This window comes from Triturus cristatus, chromosome 3_1 (assembly GCF_964204655.1).
Source record: "Triturus cristatus chromosome 3_1, aTriCri1.1, whole genome shotgun sequence".
NCBI lineage: Eukaryota > Metazoa > Chordata > Amphibia > Caudata > Salamandridae > Triturus > Triturus cristatus.
Window position 1 is genome coordinate 57,536,323 of NC_140583.1, and position 26,769 is coordinate 57,563,091.

The 26,769-nt window shown below is 47.2% G+C and overlaps 1 protein-coding gene across 5 annotated transcripts in view; it reads left to right on the forward strand.

The window, feature by feature from the left end:
• The first annotated feature begins 22,160 nt into the window (after positions 1 to 22,160).
• Positions 22,161 to 26,769, forward strand: part of TP53I11 (tumor protein p53 inducible protein 11) — a 442,907-nt gene continuing 438,298 nt past the window's right edge. The window contains exon 1 of one of the 5 annotated variants that reach the window (XM_085643446.1): positions 22,161 to 22,527. The gene's annotated coding sequence lies outside the window, so the exon portion shown is untranslated. Of the gene's footprint in view, positions 22,528 to 23,034; positions 23,054 to 23,254; positions 23,358 to 26,769 lie in introns of those variants that run through there. The other 4 variants (XM_085643443.1, XM_085643442.1, XM_085643444.1 and 1 more) reach the window with 4 other exon arrangements.

Sequence of the window (26,769 nt, forward strand, 5' to 3'; positions counted from 1 at the left end):
CAGACTCCCATCGATAATCGCGGCCATTCTATCCCAAAAAGCGCTGGGGGTTATTCCTCCCAAAGCTTCCTCGCATATGGCTATGGGAATAGGAGGTACTACAGGGTCTCGGGTAGGGATATTATGTGAATCAATTACTTTCGTGGGGGTATTATGATCTAGATTAGGGACTGGCGTTGTATTTTTATGTTTTTTTTCGGGGGGACATCTCATTGGGACCCCTTCACGCTTCTTCCCTTTTGTGACTGATGGGTTCGCTCCAAGGCATTTGCTTCTGACAGACCGGTCCGTCATGGACCTTGTTTTTGCACAGTTAAAAATAGAAGCTGGGGAGGGGTGGTCGACTGATTGTAAGTCAGCCTCAGTTGACCTTACAACAGAAAGATTAATTAGTGTGGGGCCGACAGAGGAAGGTGACTCACTTGACAAAACCTCATCTAGCGGGAGATCTGAGGGCTGGGACACAGATTTGTCAGGGGAAGGAACGGACATGATGGCTCCCAATGAGGAACGTTTCCCTAGTATAGGGTCTAGGGATAGTCTACGTTCTGTGGCAGCAATCTCGTAAGCCAAAACATTACTAGCCCGGGTTATAAAATTGTCCAAAGTCCCCATAACGTTACACCCCTTAGGGGCCAGCCTCAGTAGTCCAGTAGCCATAGTATTTTTACCTTTAGGGGGGTGCCTGCTAAGAGGAGGACCCTGCCCAGCCTCGTACAGTCTCGAACAGCCTCAAACGGCCCGCTCTTAGCCCGGTCTTCGCCCCGGCCGTCATCCCGCACGCGTCCCGCTGGCGCAGAAGAAGGAATGGTTCCTGAAGTAAGTGGATAAAAGTGGGCGGGAAGAGGACCCAGCTGCGCCGTAGGTGGGGATGCGCAAAGGAAGCTGGTCCTCGCAGTCCCGCGAACACAAATCCAACGAAGAAAGCAGTCACACCCAGCGGGAGTCAGGAAGGGTTCGAATGAGCCACCAGAGTTCACAGGCAAGGAGGGCTATTTAAGCGCCGAGCGGCTCCCGCGAAGCGGGGGCCGCGAGTCGTTGCTTCGCTGGTGCAAGAGGAGGGCGGGAAGAGGACCCAGCTGCGCCGTAGGTGGGGATACGCAAAGGAAGCTGGTCCTCGCAGTCCTGCGAACACAAATCCAATGAAGAAAGCAGTCACACCCAGCGGGAGTCAGGAAGGGTTCGAATGAGCCACCAGAGTTCACAGGCAAGGAGGGCTATTTAAGCGCCGAGCGGCTTCCGCGAAGCGGGGGCCGCGAGTCGTTGCTTCGCTGGTGCAAGAGGAGGGCGGGAAGAGGACCCAGCTGCGCCGTAGGTGGGGATGCGCAAAGGAAGCTGGTCCTCGCAGTCCCGCGAACACAAATCCAACAAAGAAAGCAGTCACACCCAGCGGGAGTCAGGAAGGGTTCGAATGAGCCACCCACCTCTTCTCCTTGTTCAGGCAGTGCCACGTACGTCCATTCAGGTGACTTATACTTCTGGTTTGGTTTTCTCGATCGTTTGTTTGCTTCAGACACTTCTGTCTCTCCCTCTTTTTCTTTATGCTGACTGGTTACTTCATTCACTTGTTCAGCTTCTGAGGGTTTGACTCGTGTCAATCAATATCTCAGTCTCTTAATTTTGTTTGGCCAAAGATCTCCTTTAGCATTCCTTCTTGTTTTGCCGTCTTTACTGTTCCTTTCCTCAATCCAAGTTCTTTTCCTTAGAACTCGACCCTCTGGTATTTCAGTCTCACTGTCTTCAGATTCTGTCTCGTTTGGTTTTTCCTTTTCAACAGTCTCCTTTTCCACGTCTTGTGTTGGCTCTACTTCTGTCCCTCCTCGGGTGTCCGGCACGCAATCTTCCTGCTGACTACTTGTCCCTTCACCTAGCTGGGTGTTGCAGTTCCCTACACCTCCTCGGGGGTCTTCCGCAATCTGTCCCTCTCTTTCTGTGACTGTCCCTTCTTCTCCTTCCAGTATTTTCTCAGGTGGAACTTCTTCTACTCTCTCATTTGGTGTAAAGGTTACTTCTGACTGGACATTCTTTTCTTTTCTTCTTTCTGCGCTCACCACTGGTGTTTTGTTCGCCTCCAGAATCTGAATCATCTGAAATCTGTAATCTCTTTCTCAGAGTTTCTTCTCTTGGAGTCTGAACTAGTCTTGGCTCCTTCTCCCCCCTTTCAGGATTTTCTTTTGTCTTTGAATTCTCATCGCCTGAATCATCACTTGATCCTGAATCATCGAAATATTCTTTCCCAATGCTATCTGCTGGATTTGGAACTCTCAAAGTGTGACTTGCATGTATCCAATTTTTCAATCCAGCACACTTTACGGCAGTTGTGGTGGTCAAGATGACTTGCCTTGGCCTTCCCCACCTTGGAACCAAGCAATTCCGTCTTCTGTGGACTTTTATTCTCACCCAGTCCCCTGGGCTCAAATCATGGGCTGGTTTCTTTTCGAGTGTGGTGGCATCCGCTCCAACCTGGTAAAACACAGAATGGACTGCGTCTGCCAGGCCTTTACAATAATCCAAAATCATGTCATCAGTTATTGTCATCAATTTGTTGACTGGAACAAATGCGTGTCTCATGGCGCGTCCCATGATAATTTCGTGGGGACTTAAACCTGTAGTTCTGTTTGGAGTGGATCTGATGGTCATCAAGACTAGAGGCAAGACATCAGGCCATTTCATTCCTGTGGCTAAAAACATTTTCCCTATTCTGTTTTTGATTGTACCATTCATTTGTTCAACTACACCAGAAGCCTCTGGTCGATAAGCACAATGCAGTTTTTGCTGTACACCCAATGCTTCACAAATCAATTTCATGATCTCATTGTAAAAATGTCCTCCTCTGTCTGATTCAATGGTCACTGGGAACCCAAACCTTGGGATGAATTCCCTTAACAATAGCTTGGTTACTGTAAGTCCATCATTTCTTCTCGTTGGGTACGCCTCCACCCACCTGGAAAATAGACAAACCACCACCAGAACATACCTCAGCTTGTTATAAGGTGGCATTTCAATGAAATCTATTTGCATTCTAGTGAAAGGTCCTCCCTCCCGGCCTATGGTGCCCAGACTCACCACTGTTTTCCTTCCAAGATTGTACTGCTGACATATCAGGCATCTTTGACAGAGACTCTCGGCTATTAACCTGAATTTTGCATTGTACCAGGTCTGCTTAAAAGCCCTTATCATGGCATCCCTTCCCAGATGTCCTTGGCCATGATACATCCGTGCCATGGTTGACATCATGCTATCAGGCATTACTGGTCTTCCATCCCGATAGACCCACACATGATCTTTCTCCCTTGGTGCACAACCTGCTTTTACCCACTGCTTCATTTCTTCGTCTCCTGCTTCATCCTGCAACTGCCTTACCTCATCCCATGTTCCCACAACGTTAGTAAACATTAAGGAGCAAGAAGACATTTCCCTTTCTTTTGACCGATTAATAGAATACTGGTTTCGTGCACAATACTGTGCCATGTCATTTGCAAAGCGATTCCCTGTAGTGATGTAATCACTTCCTTGACCATGAGCAGCACATTTTACCACAGCCAGTTCTTTGGGCATTTGTATTGCCTCAAGCAGTTTCCCAACCACTTCTGCATTCTTTATGGGAGTTCCACTTGAGGTCAGGAAACCTCTTTGTAGCCACAATTGGCCAAAGTCGTGGACAACTCCGAAGCCATACTGGCTATCAGTCATCACAGTCACTCTCACATTCCTCCCAATTTTGCATGCTTTTGTCAATGCCACTATTTCTGCTACTTGAGCGGATTTAACTCCTTTCAAAGGTGATGCTTCTATAACTGTTGAAACTGTGCATACTGCATATGCTGCACTCAACACTCTTTCATCTGTTCTCAGACAAGATCCATCCACAAAAAACACATAATCACTTTCTGGCAATGGCAGATCTCTTATGTCAGTTTGAGGTTTTGTGCAATAGTCAAGCACATCCAGACAATCATGATCAACATCATCCCTTACTTCCACTCTCTCTGCATCAGGCAAAAGTGTAGCTTGATTCACATTCACACATCTTTCCAGACTCACATTGTTTGCACCTAGAATGACCTTCTCATACTTAGTCAGCCGACTATGTGACATGAACTGTGTTCGACTCCTTGTTAAAAGGATCGCCACACTGTGAGGTACAAACACTCTTACTGGATACCCCATCACGATTCCTTCACTCTGCTCTAGGCTTCGGCATGTAGCAGCTACTGCTTTCAGACATCCTGGCACACCTACCGTCACTGGATCTAACATTGACGAGAAATATGCCACTGGTCTCCTTTGCCTTCCATGTTTCTGTATTAACACTGAGAGTGCGCATCCATTTCGCTCACTACAGTATAGCTCAAACTCCTTTTCATAGTCTGGCATTCCCAGAGCTGGGGCATCACAAAGACTGTTCTTTAGCTATCTGAATGCTGCCAATTCTTCTTTGTTCACTTCAAGGGGGTGTTTAACCTCACTTTTCGTCAATTTTACCAATGGTTTGGCAATCAGGGAAAAGTTACTTATCCACTGACGACAGTAACCAACCATTCCGAGGAACATTCTCACCTCTCTTTGGGTCATTGGAGCTCTCATTCCTCTAATGATTCTGATCCTGTCTATAGTTACTTTTCTCAGCCCTTTTTCAATAGTATGACCCAAATATTGTACTTCTTTTTTACAGTATTGCAAATTTGTCGGAGATACCTTTAGTCCTCCATCTGCCAAATGATTCAGCAAAGCTATGGTGTCCGTTTCACAGGCCTCACGTGTCTTTGACGCCACTAGTAGGTCGTCAATATATTGGACCAAAACTGAATTCTCAGGCATGGTAAGACTTTCCAGAGATTTCTTTAGCAACTGATTGAAAATGGAGGGGCTCTCTGTGTACCCCTGTGGGATTCGGCACCATGCCAAAATACGTTCTCCAAACCGAAATGCAAAAATCGGCTAGCTGTCATGATGCAACGGAATGGAAAAGAAAGCATGACACAAATCAATTACTGTGTACCGTTCTGCATCATGGGGAATCTGATACAGAATCACTGATGGATTTGGAACAATGGGACAGCATGACACAACAATCTTGTTAATCTTTCTCAAATCTTGTACAATCCTGAACTTCCCATTAGGCTTTTTCAGTCCCATTATAGGCGAGTTACATGGACTGCTCAATATTTCTCTTAACACTCCTTGCTGGATCATTTTCTCAATTAAAGGTGTTACTCCTGCAATTATTTCGGGTGTCAGTCTGTATTGTGGAATGTTTGGGAAAACTGCTCCTTCCTTTACAGAGATTTTCACTGGGTCTACATTCCTCATCAAGCCTATATCTTCTCCAGTGAAATCCCAGACTGCTGCCTTCACTGTCCGTTTCAATTCTGGGGGCAATTCATCTGGATTGAATATGGCATAGGTTCCAGCAACCTCATTCTCTCTGTTAGCTATGGTCATTTTATACAGAACATCCTCATCTGGTGTTTCAAAAGCTATTCTGTCTGGTGTACAGAATATGGCGCAATTCATTTTGCACAACAAATCCCTACCTAACAAATTCACAGGACTAGTGTCACACACCACAAATCGATGCATGTCTGAAAATTTCCCTATTCTGACCTTTACCGGTTCAGTAAGGTACGTTCTAATTTGGGTGTTTGATATACCAACTACTTGGATTGTTTCATCCGAAAGAGGAAGATTTTTCACGTCTGCTGATCTGACAGTAGATCGCGTAGCTCCAGTGTCTACTAGAAAAGTAATGCTTTCATCATTAACTTTCCCATCTACAAATGGTCCTGTCTGATCTATTTCTAGAGATGCGTCAAGTACACAGCCTTCTTCCTCTTTTCGGCACGTCAATAAATATCCTCTGACTCACTCTCGTCATTTCGCAGCCAATATTGTGACACAGCGCTCGCGCGTTGCGGTTTGTTTACCTGTTCCTCATTGTAGAATCCCGCTTCCTTGCTATATCTTTGGGTGTTCCTGCTTTGCGGTAGTGGCGGTTTTGGCACTTGATTCTGTGGATTAACAGCCTTCTGCTGTTGCGGCGGAGGGCCACTCCCCTCACACTGCACCTGTGAATTTAATGATGGATTTTCATTATTAGTACTTGGTGGATATTTACACTCGGATTTCCAGTGCCCTAACCTTCCACAATTGTGGCATGGAAACTTCTTTTTAGCTTCTTCTCTATTACCCTTTCCTTTTCCTGAGCCAAATCTTGGTTTAATGCCTGGGTTATTGGCTTGTTCAACCAACTGAGCTTCCTGTCTCTCTGTGACTTTCACTTGAGCCCACATTGCCTTTTCTTTTAGTTTTCGCTGCTTTGCCTCAATCTCATCACTAAAGTATTTAGCATGCCTTAGGATCAATTCTATTTTCTTGCTCTGCCAGTCCACGGTATGCTGCTTAATCATGTCCCCAATCTCGGGACGCAGACCATACACAAATCTGTACACAAAATGACTCAGGTCCTTTTCTCCCAGATTGTCATCCCCACTGAACTGTTTGAAAGCTAAAATTAGCCTTTCATAGTAAGCGTGAACTGACTCTTTCACTTCTTGATGGGTTCGATCTATTTTAACCCAGTCTGTTTCTTTGGAAGGCACTTTGTTTTTCAAGAACACCATGACCTGTTCATATTTCTTCATTACCTCTGGGTCTGGTGCTCCTGTTTTGGGATCTCTCGGGTATTCTTTGGTTGTCCAATCTATGACTATCTTGCATCCTGCCCACAAGTCTGCTGGCACTATTATATCAAACAGACTATTCAGATCAATTCACAGCACTTCTGATAATTTAACAAATCTGTCTACCTGTCTGTATCACTCAACCGGCTTTTCTCGTAATCGAGGGAAATCATTTGTAAATGACAAAATGTCCTGTCTTGTCCATGGGACATGCACATATCCCCCTCCTGGAATCTCTCTCATGGGGAACTCTGTCACTACCTTTTCCTTTTCTCTCACAGGAAACGCTGGGAAAGTTCTGTCTGAAGTGTCATCCCACTTTCTATACCACCTGCTTTTCCATTTGTTCACATCTCCCCATTTCCTTAACATTGTGATTATATCCTTAATCTGGACTATTCGTCCTGCAGGGTTCAGTTTTTCAATGTCCTTTTCCGTAAAATCTACTCGGTAAGGCTTCTGTAAAGCTTTTACCTTATCCATATCAATTCCCATCTCACTTGCTATTTCTCCTAGCCTGTCATGTAAATTCCTCGCTCTCCAAGTGACACTCTTGCACAAAAACAGCAGTTCTTCATCCTGGTAATTTTTCAGCTTTTCTGTGGGGATTGTCCCTACTATTAATTCTTCTAACACCATGCGTAATTTTGCCACATCAATAGTTTGGGGTTCTTTCTCTTTTCCCTGTAGACTCTTCAACCATTCACTCAATTCATCTGTAGTTATACCCACTGATTTTTCCACGTTGCCTGGTTCTGTCATTCTTTGTGGTTCTAATATTGATCCTCCTGCTATTCTGTCTCTTTCTACAAAATCAGGACTATAAAACGGGTTATTTGACATATTTAATCCACCTTCACTCATGGTGTGTCTCCAAGGATTCTCCCTTGCTTTCATTTGGGGCTGTTCCGTTTGTCTACTGCTTACATACGGAACGGTTAGACCATGCTCACTTTCTTTCTGCTTCTCAAAAATGGGCATAACAGGACCTATGGTCACAGGGACTGTAACTTCTTCCAGATTTTTCGTCAATTCTCTTATTTTCTCTGTCAGTTCTAATGTGGTTTTGGCTAGTTCCCTGGAATTTTCACCCTCTACCTTATTTTCCATTCCCCGTTCCCTAAGAGAATTCCTTCTCTTTACCTCTGGAGTCACAACTTCTGTCTTAATGATTTTCAGAGTCTCCCTCACCGGTGTACCTGCAGTTGGCGTTTCTGATTCCTGCCTGTATGGAGGTGGACATTTGTAAAACATGTCATCTAAGACATCATCTTCTGTGTCATTTGCTCCGTACCTTCTGGTTTCTACATTGTTTTTCTTTTCTAGGCATTTCCTTCCCTCACTTTCTCCTGCAGTTCTCACTGGAAACAATCCTTCAGTCATACTTGCGTCTCGCCACCTTCTCATTCGATCACAATGAGTTTCGCGATCGTTTGGCCGTCCGAACATATATCGGTATCTACTGCCATTTCTCTGTTTTTCTCGCTCATGCATCTCGTCTTCCCACTCTGTCAACGCCTCAAACTGCGTAGGCCTAGGTCGCGGATCTAAGCTCATCATCCTCTCCCGTAAGTTCCTTAAAATTGCTAAATTAAAGGAACCATTCTCTGGAAACGCTAAAACTCCATCTTCCTTTGTATACTTCACCCAATTGTCTAGCCAGATGCAAGTATGGTACCCATATTTTGCAACCATGAAGGATGCGGGTGTCTTTGTTGGAGGAATTAACTGTCCTTCCCTTGCCACAATCTCTTCGTCTTTCACAAACCACCCCTTAATTTTACTAAATAGGGATTTCTTCTTCTTTTCGGCTGAATGGTAATACATTTCCCTTCTTTCGTGAACCCCTAGGGTTTTCCGTCAACTATACGGTCTCTAGTCCAATAGCATCGCGACTCTTACTCACGCACCAATCCTAGCGCGTCTATGTCACTGTCGCAATCTCCAATCCTTGCGCGACTCACACTAACGCACCAATCCTGGAGCGTCTACAACACTGTCACAATTCCCAATCCCTGCGCGACTCACACTAACGCAACAATCCTGCCTGGAGCGTCTACGTCACAGACTAGCTGTCCAATCCCAGCGCGGTCCTCCTGACGTCAGCAGTCGCTGCAGCAGCTCCTGCTCCGGACTCCTGTCTCCAGTCTACCCCTCCTTTACAGAACTTCTTGGTAGACTTTGTTTCAATTTTACAATATTTGTTAGTTACAACGTACAAACATCTCCATTGTCTGCTCCGCTAACCACAGAATAGCAAAAGACCTTTCCCACGAGAATCCTGTTTCTCCAAGAGCAGCGCTTATCTCTGCCCTACTACAGAATCGTTACATCCGTTGGCAAAATAGCACATCCCTCTATTTCACCCTTTTACCAAACATCAATTAACTGTTTTCTCCAGACTTAAGACACATAGTTGGAAACGCAATGCTCCTGAGAAATAAATCCAGAGTTCCGCAATTAATCCGAATGCTATTTCATTCACGCACTGTCATACAAGAAAATGTAGTTAATTCACGCAGAATCCTGTCTTTTCCCAGAACAGCGAACAGTCTGTCCTACTCCAGAATTTTAACATACGTTAACAAAGCAGCGCTTACCTCTACTTTGTTCTTCTAACAAGCTCAGAGAACACCTGCTACCTTTTCAGTGATAAGCGTTATCGGTATGCCAATTTGTTTCCTGGTACCTAAGACCGAAATTTCACAGGTAACCCTTTGCTATCATTCACACTTCTCTCACGCAGAGAATTTCACTAATGGCAACACACGACGATGCTGCCGAACAGAACCCAGACAATGCGTCGTGCAACCTCAATTGTCACACTTTTCTCCCGTGTACCTACGGGCAACCACAATTCCGTCCTTTCCCCAGAGCAGCACTTTCCTCTGCTCTGCTACGGAACTGTTACTAATTCCCGACTTCCTACTTCCCAGAAGCCGTACAGACAACATAAAACTCAATACGACTTCAACATATAGTGTTAGTACATATATCAATACCAATCAATATTCGATAAGCTATATACATGCCTTAATCATCAAACCAAAACAATAAAAACCATCATCTTGCTACCAGAAATACTGGTGCAGTTCGGGTCACTAAAATTCTCCCTGCTTCCACGGAATGATTTCCCAGTCACACGCACATACACACATCACACGCTGGTGGGGCCCATAACACCAACATTCATTCACTCAAACTATCCGTGCCTACAAAGGGACATAATATCCAAACCACAGCTGTTCGCTTTGATAGAGGACACCACTTCTACTGAATCACCCTAACCATTCCTCCATCAGGAGGTCAATCGGATCATTTAGTTGATATTTGGTTTAATGACTCTTAACTCTCAAATTAATCAATAAACATTTCAAAGAAATAATCACCCAACACAGTAATTCAAATAATGATTTTCTTTATCTAATTCAAATGCACGTTAAATCCTAATAATGCAGTATCATCTTTGTCATATTTACCTATTCTGGCTAATTGTCGTTTTCTAAGTCAGAACGGGTCCTCAGTAAGTTCATCAGAGTCTTTGGTCTATCCTGTAGAGTCACCGTCCTCTCCGTCAGCATAACCTCAGGATTCGAGAAGTGGCGTAAGAAGGTACTTTAACCTCTCTAGTCTACTAATATTTATACTAAAATTTCCATATAACGGTTACATTTTCACATTTCCCAGGCCAACGATTGGCTGAATTCAAATATATCTAAATACATTAAGAAACATTTTCAAATTTTCTCACGTGGAAGAAGTTTCTAAGTAGATATATGGGAAAACTAATCCCAGGTCAAAAAAAGTATCAGGTCGTTGGTAATAGGTTGAATTTCAGTTCACTTTTTCCCATTTGCAACATTTGCTTCACGTTCAGGGACATTGGCACCTCGCCCAGGGTAGTCTTCATGGCATGGTCTGACAGGTCACACAAGGGACACGAATGAAGTCAGTGTAGGCGCCTTTCTTCATTGTTCGAATGATGAAGTAATTTACTCTAGTAAGGTTTCAGTCGGCGGCCATCTTTTGGTAGGCCAGAATAGTCAACTTTAAGCAAAGAAACACAAAATCGTAATTAATACATAGAAATGATTAAAACAGTGTTATTCCCTTGCTAATACCCTTATGTGTATGTATTTATCTAGCCATATGCAACAGTCAAAGCCGTTAATGCTGGTTTATTTAAGCGCAAATCACATTAACACTGCTCAAGCAACATTTATCGTTTTAATATGCATACAGCTTAGTTCACTTATTAATTTAAGCCATGCAAATGCATTCCCACATCTGTTCTTTCGGTTAATAAGGTTGATTTAGTACTTTCACATCAAGCCATTAATTATTATAATTAATTATTAATCATTTTAATATAAACTTATATAAATGGATTGGGTATATAAAAAGAAAACATTTTACCCGCTCCATCACCATCACCTATACGGAGTTCAAGGAGCTCTAAATAACCTCCCAAAAAGATCTCTGAGTGGGTGGACCCCCTACAAAGTACTTTTTGGCATCAAGATGTATGTTCCCAACCTTGATGGTCCAGATATTGTGGTGGCTGGCACAACCTTTGAGGTAAATAGTCTTGTTGTCTTACAGGATCAACAAAATGTCTGTGAAACTCAGTCAACTGAACACTTGAAAACGTTTCCCTCTAAGAGTATGGATGTGAAACCTGAACTTTCCAGCTCGATTCCAAAAATTGTTGATATCGTTAGAGAAAATGTAACAATTTAAAAGGAATTCAGACTATCATACCGAGCACCTGTCCTTGTCCTTGGCATCCAAGGGTCATGAACTGTGATCCTGCCTCACTTCCAGGTTCTAAAGACAAGCGATTTGTCTCCATTGAACATCTCAAACTACACCTTGCGGCTGATTCTACATAGTAGGCCACAAAGGGTCAGTGCTATTACACAAAGAAGTATTACTTACTGGAAAGGAATGTGACTCTTCGGTCAGGAACTCACACTTATGCAAGCAAGTTATTGTGCACGGTGCCTGTAACACTTCTTACCAAATTTGGCCTGTTTTTTTTAAAGGGATGCCAGCCCTGACAATTCTTCTGCTTATAAATGTCCTTTTCCATGGTAGTTATTTAATGCTTAATGATCGAGACTGCTGTGGGATGCTGGCAGGAGTTACATATATTTTATGGGTTTCTCACCCCCCCTTCACAAGGAGTTTTTGTGAGCCCACTATGGCCTTCCATTCCAACTTTGAAGGCAGACTTGAATAAGCTAAGCAGACTTAGAGTAGCTCTCACATCTGCCCATGAGACCTTCGAGTTACGGGTGGCCTGTAGATCCAGCGAGATACAGGCACTGTTAAACATGATCCTCCCACTATATTTTGGTGAATCAATTAATCAAATCTTAAACACATCTAACACTGCCAGTCTTATGCATTTCTTTAAGATTATAGGCTCCGGCTTGGTCACTTCATTCCAAACAATATCTGGAATAATACTGGCATTAATTCATTTTCTTTTTCTAGTTGGTCAGGAGACTCCTGTTGCTGTTATTACTCATTAGCGGCATTTTGATCCCGTTTTTAGTTTTCCGCAATGGATGTCCCTTTTGCAAGCTCACTGGAACTACCAATGTCCCAGCAGTGTTGGGAGCGTATGCTTTGATACTTTGGAATTTTATTGCTTCAAGAACTTGACCTTGGCTGGTCGCTAGCATGCTGACCTGCCTGTTTTACCTGCATGCAACCCGTTTTCACTGCCTCTGGAGCCCCTTCGAATAGGCAATAGATATTTGCCTGGCTTTGCAGATGCCTACTCCCATGGTTATGGAACTGCTGATGGATCCTGTATCGACCCATTATCAAAGTTGTCCTTTGGGTTTGCAGCTTCTCCATGAAGCGAGGTATGAGCCAATCCTTTTTGAGGAGATGTGTGCAGCGGCACCTGGATCACTAAACACTGGCACTACTAACACAGATTCAGGTTACACGGGATATGTCTCAGCGTCTGCTGAGATGGAGAATCATGTCTGTTCTCTGGAACTTGTGTCCTCTGTGGAGACGGACTACATCCTAGAGTCCCTGGCCTTTGAATTTGTGAGTGACATCATGTATTCCTCGGACTCGCATCATTTGGTTACCTTGTTCTAAATTGACATATTGGATTTTTATATTTTTTTATTTCATAGTATGATCATGCTTAGTGCACATACTTTGAGTTTTCTTATTTTGGGTTTGCAATAATTATTTGTTAGTCATTTATCGTGCTATTGTCCTTAATAAAGGGAGGGTGTTGTGTGTTTTGTTAATGGTCATAGCTGTTTTCCTATGTAATCCTAGCTATGCACATTGTAGGCTGCTTCTGCTTTGCTCACGTTGCTCAAGCACACGCTTGCATTTGTGTCACATTGCATTTTCACATATATTTTGCAAGCGTTTTTATCCTTTTCCTGGAATTTCGATTGTACAGCCTTGGCAAGGTCAATCAACACTGCTTTTTGTTATTCTCTGTGGTCAGACACTAGCACATAGACATAATAGAGACATCCAGCTGCTGTTTTTAAAAACACATGTTTTGCCATGTAACTCGGGACATGTTGTTCAAAAACACACACAGAGCGAAGACTAACAGACAGTGCCAAGGTCTTGAGATAAGAGAGCTGCGCCAGCTGGGATGTAGAACAACTATCTATGAATGCTAAACTATGGGGTCCACTGCCAAGCTCAGAGATCTATAATCTATAATCATTTAGCTTTCGTAGTGGAGGTGGATTCAGGCAAGTCTGTCAGATAATATGAGAGGACTCTTTATTGTAAATGGTCTAATAGCTATGCTAATGGCATTACTGACCTGTACTTTGTTTGCTAGTTGTGACGCAACTAATGCACATTAGAGCACAATATTTTAAATAAACATTATAAGCTTTCCAGGTGTCTCTTTTCCATTTATTGTGGACAAGTATGAGGGAGAAAACAAAAGGGGTGACCTGCTATCCCCCGATCCAGAGAGGGTCGGGGTCTGGGGTGACAAATCATTTGACAGTCTGGCAAGGATAAGGGGTCCACTGAGGCAATGTTGCTAGTCGGACTCAAGCTCATAGATACTGATGTGGTACGGTGACAAAGTGCCTACATGCTGATGTACTGTGGTCTCCAGCTTAGTTCTGTTCTTGAGTAAAATTGCTGCAGCACAAGCAGCACTGTATTTTCAAATGGCAGAAAAAAACTCCAGGCCAGTAAAATCTCCTTAACAAATATTCCTCAGTCTCCTCACGGCATAGTGACCTCCCACTATCTGGAAATGAGCAATATGCAGTACTTGTTTTTGAAAAGGAAGTGGGACAACCAGTAGCAGGTGTTTTTCCAACCTCAAAAACTCTCCTATAAAGCAATCCTTTCTTAACAACAAAATATGGTCCTGTCTTCTCACCATCATCTTCTGAAGTCACTTGCGTCCAAGCCTGCACTAAATTGGGATCCTTATTTTGTGCTGCACAGAAGCTGCATTGATGGTCCCGGTTATTATCTGCGGAGGGAGCGCCTGAAACAAGGTTAGCAGAATTTACCAGCACGTAGATTTGATTGTTTATGCACTTTTCGGATTTATACTGTTTTATTTTCTCCTTACCCCCGACTACTTCCTCACTAAAGGATGGTGCTTCCTGTAAGCCCTCAGTGCCCATTGGTTCATTCCTAGCTTCCATCACAATTTGATGGAAATGCTTGTAGTCTGTCCCAATAATCAATCTCTTTCCCTAGGCGGGGTACCACCCCTGCCTCCATGTTAACCACACTATCCTTCTATTGTAAAAGCACCATTGTCACTGGGTATGGCCTGCTGCCTCCATGAACACAAGTGATAGAGACTGCTCTTGGGGTGATTCCCTCTTGCAGTACAACTAGACCTTGCTGAACTACAGAATACTGGCATCCAGGGTCCATCAAAGCAATATCAGGACGCCCATTAAGGGCCATTTGCATCCGGTAGGTATGACAGGGTCTCACTTCAATGTAGAGGACTTGTCCCTTAGTATACCCAATTTTCCTAGGTGCGGTCGCTGGGGACTTTTGGGGAAAGAGTCTTGCCATATGGCCCCACTCCCCACATTGAAAACATTGAGCCTCTTGTCCTATCTCTTCCCCTGCAATTTTCAAAGGAGGTTTTCTATCAGGCAAGGGTCAGGTTATATAGGGTTTTTCCAGGTAAGTGGGGCGGGGGGAGGATTCTGGAGTCTGGAGTCTCGTGCTAATGCCGTGACATTAGGGTGTTGCCTTATCCAAGCTCTAGTAATAGAGGAAAGAGCCACTAAAAACTGTTCCAAGTACATTTTCTCGACTAGCTCCTCTTTGGTGGATGTGTTAGGCTGTAACCATCGTCTCCAGAGGTCTTGGATGCGGAAGAACAGTACTCTTGGGTTGTCACTTGAAGACCACTATTCTTTCTGAAACTTGGCCCTGTAATATTCTGCATCACAGCCGAGGCATTCCAGGATAGCCCTTTTTACTTCTTCATATGAGGTCGTGACGATGTGCCAGGGCAAGAAGATATATTTATAATCTTTTTGAATCCTTTTATTGAATCCAGTATATTTCGTGATCAAGACTCTTTCTTCTTCAGTCATTCAGAAGGCATAGTACAAACAAAGTACAAGAGATTTATAACACAGCCGCCAATACATGTTTCGCCGCCAAAAGTTGTCTTTTCAGCCTGGGGCTTCCTCAGGGCGTAGGTGAATCATAAATCGTTGTTTCTTACAATGTTCAAGAAGTGTCCCAAAAGGAGACGTTCTCTTCCATGTTCAAATGGTGAGGATATTCTGTTGTCTTTTTCGAGGAAAGTTGTCTGTCGGCGCGGGCCTAACTTTAGTAGCTATCAATTTTATTTTAATTGAATTTTGCATTTTTTTGTTCCGAAGCAGGTTGTGGGTTTGTAGAGGAATAAGGTGGGAAGTAATTTAGTTATAATAAATTAAAGTTTTTTTAATTAATATTTAATTGATATTTTATACTGTTAATTGTGGGAAGTAATTTATTTTTTATTAATTCTTAATTTGGTGTTAATCAATATTAATCAATTGAAAATTAAATATGGAAATCATGTAATTAATTTTAGGTATAGGTGTGAAGTTTACAGGGGTAAAGGGTGGGAAGTATTTTTTTGTAATTAATTAATAATTAGTTATCAATAATAATTAACTAAAAACTAAATGTGGAAATTGTGTAATTATGTTTAGGTGTAGGTTGTGGGGTTTATAGGGGTAAAGGGTGGGAAGTGATTTATTTTTGATTAATTAATAATTAGTTGTTAATTAATAATATTTCATTAATTGAAAATTAAATATGGGAATTGTGTAATTAATTTTAGGTGTGGGTTGTGAGGTTTATGGGGGTAAAGTATAAGAAGTTAATAAATGTTTAAGTGTTTTGATTTGTTTTTGAATTAATATTTTTTTAATTAATAATTAATGATGTTAACAATGGAAGTACATCTTATTTTTAATTTAGATGTGGGTTGCGAATTGTGTGTTGTTATAGGGTAGGCTGTAAATAAAATGAATGTATGTAATTTTTTGTTTAGAAATAATTTATAAAAAACATATTTGACATATTTTTATATTTTAATATAATGTTTGTAGGTAATAGTGATATGTATTTAACATTATATTTTTTTTATTATATTTATAATATTAAATATATTTGTATTTACATTTTTAACATATTTATATATATTTTTTAAATTTATTTAGTTTTTTAAATATTTTTTGTTATTTTGTTTGTTTTTGAATTGACTGTAGTGGGAATAGTAATTTTTATCCCTCCGCAATCCACCACTTTCCCTACTGTTACACTCACTGGAGTGGGAATAGTAATTTTTACCTCTCCGCTATCCAACACTTTCCCTACTGTTGTTCTGACTGGAGTGGGAATAGTAATTTTTACCCCTCCGCAATCCACCACTTTCCCTACTGTTACACTCACTGGAGTGGGAATAGTAATTTTTACCTCTCCGCTATCCAACACTTTCCCTACTGTTGTTCTGACTGGAGTGGGAATAGTAATTTTTACAACTCTGCTAGCCAACACTTTCCCTACAATTGCAATGACTGGAGTGGGAATAATAATTTTTACCCCTCCGCTATCCAACACTTTCCTTACTGTTGCACTGACTGGAGTGGGAATAGTAAATGTTATATCTCTGAAATCCAACACTTTCCCTACTGTTTTACTGACTGGAGTGGAAATAGTAATTTTTACAACTCTGCTAGCCGACACTTTCCCTTCAATTGCAATGACTGGAGTGGGAATAATAATTTTTACCGCTCCGCTATCCAACAATTTCCCTACTGTTGCACTGACTGGCGTGGGAAAAGTAAATGTTATCCTTCCGCTATGCAACACTTTCCCTACTGTTTCACTCACTGGAGTGGGAATAGCAATTTTTACCCCTCTGTTACCCAACACTTTCCCTACTGTTGCAATCGCTGGAGTGGCAATAGTAATGTATTCTCCTTCGCTATCCAACACTTTCCCTACTGTTGTACTACCTGGATTGGGAATAGTAAATTATTCCCCTCCGCTATCCAACACTTTCCCTACTGTTGCATTGATTATAGTGGGAAATTTAAGTTTAAATATTAATTTTATGTGATTAGTATATGTATATATATTTATTACATTTTTATATATTTTTAAAATTATGAAATACATTTAAATTAATCATGTATTAATTGTTTTACAGTAAATATATATAATAATTATTATATACGTGTGTTTAACTTTTGTAGATTAAGTTAATTTGTTATTTTTCTTAAAATGTATAATTTAAAAAAGTATTGTTTATTATTTTATTTAACATATAAAAAATGATATTTTTTACATCTATATTTATGCCATCAATATTATTGTTTCGATATTTTTGTACTTACCTTTATAAATATAGGATGTTGATATTTTTGACACCTATATTGATGACTCGCTATGGGGGTGTTTTGGGTGTCAATGTTTTGTCAGTAAACCTTTGAGGGGCTGTGCTCTCTCTTGTGCATCCCCCTCCCTCCCACTAACAGAAAGCAACACCCAATATATAGGCTCACTGCAGGGAGGCAGAGGCGGTGGTTTTTGCACCAACCGGTGATTATTGTACCCCCTGCTGTGAGCGTCTGCACCCCCCACTTGCTTCTCGTTTCCTGGGTCCTCGCAGTGAGCTCCTGCCCAGCTCTCCTAAAAATACCAGCAGTGAACTTTTCTGCCCACTCTCTTCGGACTACCACTGCCTGCTGCCATCCCTTTGCCTTTTACCCCGAGAGAGCTGCTTATAACTCCACTCGGTCTCTCTCTCCCCATCCGTCTGCTACCCGCAGTGAGCTTCTGCCCCACGCTTCCTTCTCGCTTCCTGGCTCCCCACTGTGAGCTCTATTCACCTCATCTCTGCTGCTCTCCAACCCACCCCCCTTCAGTGAGCTTCTGCCCCCCCTGCTTCCTTCTCACTTCCTGGCTCCCCGCTGTGACCTTCAGCCCCCCCACCACTTCCTTCTCACTTCCTGGCTCCCCGCTGTGACCTTCAGCCCCCACCACTTCCGTCTCACTTCCTGGCTCCCCGCTATGAGTTTCTGCTCAGCTCACCCCCTCTCTGTCTACCTCAAGTGAGGTGCTCTCCTCATCAGCGCCACACAGAGTGAGCCGCTGCACGCCTCCACTTCTGCCTTTTCACTTCCTGGCTCCCCACTGTGAGCTCCTTTTCACCCCGTCTCTGACGTCCCCCGCCCCTCTTCAGAGGCCTCCTGCTCCCTTTGCGCTCTTCTCCCCAGTGCCAGCCACAGTGAGCAGCTTCCACTCTCCCTGCTACGTTTCCACTTCTTGGCTCCCCGCTGCGAGCTTCTGCTCCCCCCATTCTCACCACCTCATGTTTTACCCCTTCAAACTACTGCCCCTCCTGCTCAGCTCGCCTCCTCTCTGCCCCATTCAGTGAGTTCCTCATCGCCTCCTCTATGCCCCACTCAGCAGCATGCTTCGGACACGGGCTAAAAGAAATGATCTCCTTACAGCCATAGGGGTGTCTCTTGCTGGCTTCCTATCGAAGCAAGGTCAGTTTACAAGACTGCCTGCATCACCCACAATGCCTTGCACCCCCACTCCAGCTATCTGGAGAAGAAACTCTAATCTCCGGCGGCTCTAGACCTCAGGCAATGCGCAACACTTACTGCTCGAACCTCCGACCTTCAAAGGGGAAAGATGTGTGGCTCCATCCTTCTCCGGTAATGCGGCCAGAATCTGGAGCTCCCTTCCTAACCCACCGCCTCTTTCCGGACTGTCAAAACAGATCTTAAAATGATTCACCTCAAAAGGCAGCTCCTGGAGGAATTCAACCCATTTCTTGTCCCATATGGCCATCTGGCATTCACATGAGGTCAACTTTGTAAATATGTATTTTACTCCGGTTTTAACCTAACACTGGCACTTTTACAACATATACGCAACTTGTTAGCGTTGTAATTATATATATGATAATTGTTAGCGTGTTTAGTCTATCTTGGGTACCTTTTGTAACATACCTGGTTCATTTGTAAAGCCTCTGACACCATTGGGTAAAGTTTGCGCTATATAAAACTGTGTTAAATAAATATATGAATAGAAATTCAGTGAGTTTATGCTCACTTCCTCTCTGCCCCCTCACCCAGTGAGCTCCTTCTCAGCTCACCTCCTCTCTCTGTCCCTCGCCAGTGAGCTCCTTCTCAGCTCACCTCTTCTCTCTGCCCCCCTCCCAGTGAGCTCCTTCTCAGCTCACCTCGTCTCTGCCCCCTCATTGAGTGAGCTCCTTCTCAGCTCACCTCCTCTCTGTGTCCCTCGCCAGTGAGCTCCTTCTCAGCTCGCCTCCTCTCGCTGCCCCCCTCCCTCCTCTCTCTTCGCCCCCTCCCAGTGAGCTCCTTCTCAGCTCACCTCCTCTCGCTGCCCCCCTCCCTCCTCTCTCTTCGCCCTCACCCAGTGAGCTCCTTCTCAGCTCACCTCCTCTCGCTGCCCCCCTCCCTCCTCTCTCTTCGCCCCCTCATTGAGTGAGCTCCTTCTCAGCTCACCTCCTCTCTCTGCCCCCCTCCCAGTGAGCTCCTTCTCAGCTCACCTCCTCTCGCTGCCCCCCTCCCTCCTCTCTCTTCGCCCTCACCCAGTGAGCTCCTTCTCAGCTCACCTCCTCTCGCTGCCCCCCTCCCTCCTCTCTCTTCGCCCCCTCATTGAGTGAGCTCCTTCTCAGCTCACCTCCTCTCTCTGCCCCCCTCCCAGTGAGCTCCTTCTCAGCTCACCTCCTCTCGCTGCCCCCTCCCTCCTCTCTCTTCGCCCCCTCCCAGTGAGCTCCTTCTCAGCTCACCTCTTCTCTGCCCCCTCATTGAGTGAGCTCCTTCACAGCTCACCTCCTCTCTGTGTCCCTCGCCAGTGAGCTCCTTCTCAGCTCACCTCCTCTCTGCCCCCTCATTGAGTGAGCTCCTTCTCAGCTCACCTCCTCTCTGTGTCCCTCGCTAGTGAGCTCCTTCTCAGCTCACCTCGTCTCTGCCCCCTCATTGAGTGAGCTCCTTCTCAGCTCACCTCCTCTCTGTGTCCCTCGCCAGTGAGCTCCTTCTCAGCTCATCTCCTCTCGCTGCCCCCCTCCCTCCTCTCTCTTCGCCCCCTCCCAGTGAGCTCCTTCTCAGCTCATCTCCTCTCTGTGTCCCTCGCCAGTGAGCTCCTTCTCAGCTCACCTCGTCTCTGCCCCCTCATTGAGTGAGCTCCTTCTCAGCTCACCTCCTCTCTGTGTCCCTCGCCAGTGAGCTCCTTCTCAGCTCACCTCCTCTCTGTGTCCCTCGCCAGTGAGCTCCTTCTCAGCTCATCCCCTCTCTCTGTCCCTCGCCAGTGAGCTCCTTCTCAGCTCACCTCCTCTCGCTGCCCCCCTCCCTCCTCTCTCTTCGCCCCCTCCCAGTGAGCTCCTTCTCAGCTCACCTCTTCTCTGCCCCCTCATTGAGTGAGCTCCTTCTCAGCTCACCTCCTCTCTCTGCCCCCCTCCCAGTGAGCTCCTTCTCAGCTCACCTCTTCTCTGCCCCCTCGTTGAGTGAGCTCCTTCTCAGCTCACCTCCTCTCGCTGCCCCCCTCCCTCCTCTCTCTTCGCCCCCTCCCAGTGAGCTCCTTCTCAGCTCACCTCGTCTCTGCCCCCTCATTGAGTGAGCTCCTTCTCAGCTCATCTCCTCTCTGTGTCCGGCGCCAGTGAGCTCCTTCTCAGCTCATCTCTCTCTTCGCCCTCACCCAGTGAGCTCCTTCTCAGCTCACCTAGTCTCTGCCCCCTCATTGAGTGAGCTCCTTCTCAGCTCATCTCCTCTCTCTTCGCCCTCACCCAGTGAGCTCCTTCTCAGCTCGCCTAGTCTCTGCCCCCTCATTGAGTGAGCTCCTTCTCAGCTCATCTCCCCTCTGTGTCCCGCGCCAGTGAGCTCCTTCTCAGCTCACCTCTTCTCTGCCCCCTCGTTGAGTGAGCTCCTTCTCAGCTCACCTCCTCTCTGCCCCCTCCCAGTGAGCTCCTTCTCAGCTCATCTCCTCTCTGTGTCCCTGGCCAGTGAGCTCCTTCACAGCTCACCGCCTCTCTGTGTCCCTCGCCAGTGAGCTCCTTCTCAGCTCACCTCGTCTCTGCCCCCTCATTGAGTGAGCTCCTTCTCAGCTCACCTCTTCTCTCTGCCCCCCTCCCAGTGAGCTCCTTCTCAGCTCACCTCGTCTCTGCCCCCTCATTGAATGAGCTCCTTCACAGCTCATCTCCCCTCTGTGTCCCTCGCCAGTGAGCTCCTTCTCAGCTCACCTCCTCTCTCTGTCCCTCGCCAGTGAGCTCCTTCTCAGCTCACCTCTTCTCTCTGCCCCCCTCCCAGTGAGCTCCTTCTCAGCTCACCTCTTCTCTCTGCCCCCCTCCCAGTGAGCTCCTTCTCAGCTCACCTCTTCTCTGCCCCCTCGTTGAGTGAGCTCCTTCTCAGCTCACCTCCTCTCGCTGCCCCCCTCCCTCCTCTCTCTTCGCCCCCTCCCAGTGAGCTCCTTCTCAGCTCACCTCGTCTCTGCCCCCTCATTGAGTGAGCTCCTTCTCAGCTCATCTCTCTCTTCGCCCTCACCCAGTGAGCTCCTTCTCAGCTCGCCTAGTCTCTGCCCCCTCATTGAGTGAGCTCCTTCTCAGCTCATCTCCTCTCTGTGTCCCTCGCCAGTGAGCTCCTTCTCAGCTCATCTCCTCTCTCTTCTCTGTCCCTCGCCAGTGAGCTCCTTCTCAGCCCACCTCCTGCCTCCCTCCCTTCCTTCCTCTCCCCATCCAGCTCACCTCTCTGCCCCCTCATCCAGTGAGCTCCTCCTCGGCTCACCTCCTCTCTTCCCCCTCATCCAGTGAGTTCCTCCTCAGCTCATCTCCCCCCTGCCCCCGCAGCGCGCTTCTGCCCACGCCCCCACCCCCCAGCAGTGTGTGTGTGTGTGTGTGTGTAGGAGGCGCCGCTGCCTCTCGGCTCCTGCTGAGGCGCTGTGTTGCTCTAGCATTACGGTAGAGAATCCGAGGCTGCGCCCTGCAATCCGTTCATTACGGTAATATAAGTCTGTGGTGAGAGCAGAGGATGCACTGCTCCGGACGGCTCCTGCCGCTGCTTGTGGAAGTGACCCGCAGGATGTGAGAGTCTCCAGCCCAGGACCGACGGCAGAGGTGGCCCAACAGTGCGGGGAAAGGTCAGCCCAGCAGTGCGGGGAAAGGTCAGCCCAGTAGTGCGGGGAGAGGTCCGCCCCTCAGTGCGGAGAGAGGTCAGCCCAGCAGTGCGGGTAAAGGTCAGCCCAGCAGTGCGGGTAAAGGTCAGCCCAGCAGTGCGGAGAGAGGTCAGCCCAGCTGCGCCATGCCAGCAGCGCAGTGAGTACCCCCCACCGTTCCTTCTCCTGTCAGTGTCTCTTTTGCCACAGGCACTGCGAGTCCCTCCTTTTCTCACCTGTAAGTCTGGAGGGGGCGTTGGGGGCTCTTCCTTCCAGCCGCAACGACTCCCTTCCTCCTTTCACCCCGGAGTCTGGAGTTTGGGAGAAGGGGGGGGGGGGGGGTCTTCCTCATGCCAGCAACACTGAGTCCGTCCTTCCTCTCACCCCAGAGTCTGGGGTAGGGCTATGGGCTCTGTGAGTCCTCACTTCCTCCTCTTACCTGACACGGGGATCTACATTCTTATATCAGCACCGTGAGTCTCTCCCTCCTCTCACCTGTAGGGGTGGGGTCCTCCTTTTAGCAGCACAGCGAGACCCTTCCTCCTTTCTACCCTGTAAGTCTGCGGTGGGGTCCTCCTTTTAGCAGTGAGCCCCTCTCACCCACTAGTCTGGAGTGAGGTCCTCCTTCCAGCAGCTCAGCGAGCCCCTCCCACCGGTGAGTGCGGGGTCTAACTGTCAGCAGCAAAGTGAGTACCTTCCTCCTCTCACCGTAAACCTGGGGGTGGGGGCGGGAGGGATTGCTCCTGCCAACAACTCTGTGAGCCTCCCCCCGTTATAATTCATGGGTAGGGAGCTTCCGCCTTTCAGCAGCACAGCGAGTGCCTTCCACCTCTCACCTGTGGTCCAGGGTGGGGTCCACCTTTTAACAGCACAGTGCCCCTTCCATCTCTCCCCTGTGAGTCTGGGGTGGGGTCCTCCTTTCAGCAGCACAGTGAGCCCCTTCCACCTGAAAGTCTTGGGGAAATAGGGGCTCCACCTGCCAGCAGCACTGTGAGTAGCTTCCATCTCGTACCTGTGAGTCTGAGGTGGGGTCATCCTTTCAGCAGCACAGTGCGCTTCTTCCACCTCTCGCCTGAAAGTCTGCGTTGGGGTCCTCCTTTCAGCAGCACTGTGAGTCCTTCCCTCCTCTCCGAGTCTGGGTTGGGGTCCTCCTCATCAGCTCATTGAGCCCCTTCCAGCTCTCACCTATGAGTCTGGGGTGGGTCTTCCTTTCAGCAGCATAGCGAGTCCCACCCTCCTCTCCACTATGAGTCTGGGTTGGGGTCCTCCTTTCAGCAGCACAGCGAGACCCTTTCACTCCGACTTGTGAGTCTGGGGTGGGGGTAGGTTCCTCCTGTCAGCAGTAGCGTGAATCCCTTTTACCTCTCACCTGTGAGTCTAGGGCGGGTCCTCCTTTCAGTAGCACTGAGTACCTTCCACCTCGCACCTGTGAGTCTTGGTAAGGGGTCCTCCTTTCAGCAGCACTGTGAGTCTGGGGCGTGCTCCTCCTTTCAGCAGCACTGTGAGTACCTTCCACCTCACACCTGTGAGTCTGGGGCATGGTCCTCCTTTCAGCAGCACTGTGAGTACTTTCCACCTCACACCTGTGAGTCTGGGTTGGGGTCCTCCTTTCATCAGCACTGTGAGTACCTTCCACCTCGCACCTGTGAGTCTGGGGAGGGTCCTCCTTTCAGCATCACTGTGAGTACCTTCCACCTCGCACCTGTGAGTCTGGGGTGGGTCATCCTTTTAGCAGCACTGTGAGTACCTTTCACCTCTCACCTGTGAGTCTGGGGTGGGTCCTCCTTTTAGCAGCACTGTGAGTACCTTTCACCTCTCACCTGTGAGTCTTAGGTAGGGGCGCTCCTCTATCCAGCATTATGTGGGGACCCTCCTCCCACCTGTGGGCCAAGCGCACCTACCTCCTGGTAGTCTGACAGGGGCGTAACACGGCCCTCGCCCCCTTCGCGGTGCGGGGGGGCAGCCTCCATGGGGCCCCCTCAGCACAGCACTTCCGCCAGAGAGCTCCTTATAGAGTCCGCAGGGGGCCCCTCCACGTACCTTGCGGGGGGGCATTCAATTTTCATTAAGCCACTGTAGTCTTGGAGGTAAATTTCCGGCCACCTGTTCTTCTCGGGCACGTCCCCTGCCACCCAGGCTTCCACACCACGTGCCAGCTGCAGGCATGGGCTGGCAAGGAGTCCTGTCTTCACGTCCGTGCTGAAGCTACAGAGGTGTGACACGCTATCCCGGGTCGGGGCAGGCTGGCTCGCTATCCCGGGTCGGGGCAGGCTGGCTGGCTCGCTATCCGGGGTCGGGGCAGGCTGGCTGGCTCGCTATCCCGGGTCGGGGCAGGCTGGCTGGCTCGCTATCCCGGGTCGGGGCAGGCTGGCTGGCTCGCTATCCCGGGTCGGGGCAGGCTGGCTGGCTCGCTATCCCGGGTCGGGGCAGGCTGGCTGGCTCGCTATCCCGGGGCGGGGCAGGCTGGCTGGCTCGCTATCCCGGGTCGGGGCAGGCTGGCTGGCTCGCTATCCCGGGTCGGGGCAGGCTGGCTGGCTCGCTATCCCGGGTCGGGGCAGGCTGGCTCGCTCGCTATCCCGGGTCGGGGCAGGCTGGCTCGCTCGCTATCCCGGGTCGGGGCAGGCTGGCTCGCTCGCTATCCCGGGTCGGGGCAGGCTGGCTCGCTCGCTATCCCGGGTCGGGGCAGGCTGGCTCGCAACCCCAGGACGGGGCAGGCAGGCTCGCAAGCCCGGGACGGGCATGCTCCTTAGCTCGGGATGGGACAGGGCAGGTTCTGTTTTGTCAGAGCACGTTTTGCAGTCCTGGGTTCTGTGTATCTCTGCTCTGCTGCGATGCGTTGTGTCACGTTTCATGCTATGCCTTATCTTGTTGTGTTCCGTTGGGGTTTCCGCCGTGTAGTCTGCTGTGCTGTGTTGCTCTCAGTTCCTGTGTTCTGAAGTGCAGCCGCATGCTGTCCTCGGCTCACCCGTGTTCTGTTGACGTTTCTAACTGACTCCTCTTGTGTTGTGTTTTCACAGGGCCTGCTCAGCCTTGCGGTGGGCGGGTCGCCTTTTGTGTTGTTGTTGTTCCTTGCTTTTCCATTGCAAAGGTGGACCTGTCAGTTTTTCTCCAGTATTCAGTTATGTGCTCGGTTTACAAGATGTGATATGTTTGTGTCGAGCGACGGCTCCTTCCTCACACGAACTATTTTTATTTTTTTATATTCGCTTGTAAGACAACGGACGTCGTTTCCTGTGGCACTTGTGAGTTTCCCTTCTTTGTAGCTATTCATGTCTAAACGTGTTGTGTTTAATACAAACACAAGGTCTGCACTAAAGCCAAGGCGGGGGCTAGACTTTGGATTCCAATCCTGGCTCCATCTCAACTCATCCTAGTGTGATCCTGGACAAGTCCTTCAATCTAACTATGGCCAGATATTGCCGCATCCCCGCCCAAAGCGGACATCCATTCCCAAACCATGACCCCCATGGGTACCACAACAAAAATAAAATCTCTGTTGCGTAGCCGGGTCAGCTGTTCAGGATGGGGGGCCGCGAGGGAAAAGACCGCCCTGTCGCTCCGCAGCCCCATTCAAGGATGGGATGGGGGGCATGATTGCCGAATTGAACAACAAGCATTGGCATAGCCAATAGGTCTTGCCTTTGGGACCTTATAAGTATTTAGTTATGCACCTGTTGCATGGCTAAACACTTATAAGGTCCCGAAAGCGAGACCTATTGGCTATGCCAATGCTTGTTTTTGTTAGGCACAGGGAGCATAAGTGATTTGTGCAGAATCACAGGATGGTGAGCGTCGTTGTCGAGACTCGAACCCGGTTCCCCAGCTTCGACGTGGACCGCTCTAGCCGCAAGGCTGTGTCCTCTACAGTGCATGCTGTCTATGTCTCAATTAGAACCTCAAGTTTGGAAGCGAGTGTTGAATTATGTTTGTTGAGTTCACACTGCTTTTATTTTAGCAGCGCAGCATGAATGTGCAACTCTCTTCCAAAGGCCATCATTTGCCCTCCAGCTCACTGTGCATAATCCGACCGGATAATGTAATGTTGGATACGATTATGGTAGCAACAAAGTGATGAACCATTTTTAATAAGGTGCTCCTCCCTGATTTTCCCCTTTGTAAATGAAAAAAATGAGCGCTTGTTCCACTTGCACACACTGCATCTTGTTTGTAATGGCAAACGTCTAGTGCTTTAGTTTCTGTATCTCCTGCAATTATACTATAATTGCATTTTAACAATAGTGGGTCACTTGCGAAATCTGTGCTCAGAACAGCATGAGCTAAAGTGTACTTAACAAAACCTTTAAAATATGTTCCTTCTTCAAATGTAGTTGGCTTTGGTTCCAGGGCAGGGTTAAGAGGCTGTTGATGCTGTGTACGTGTGCTATGGAATTAGGCGAACAGT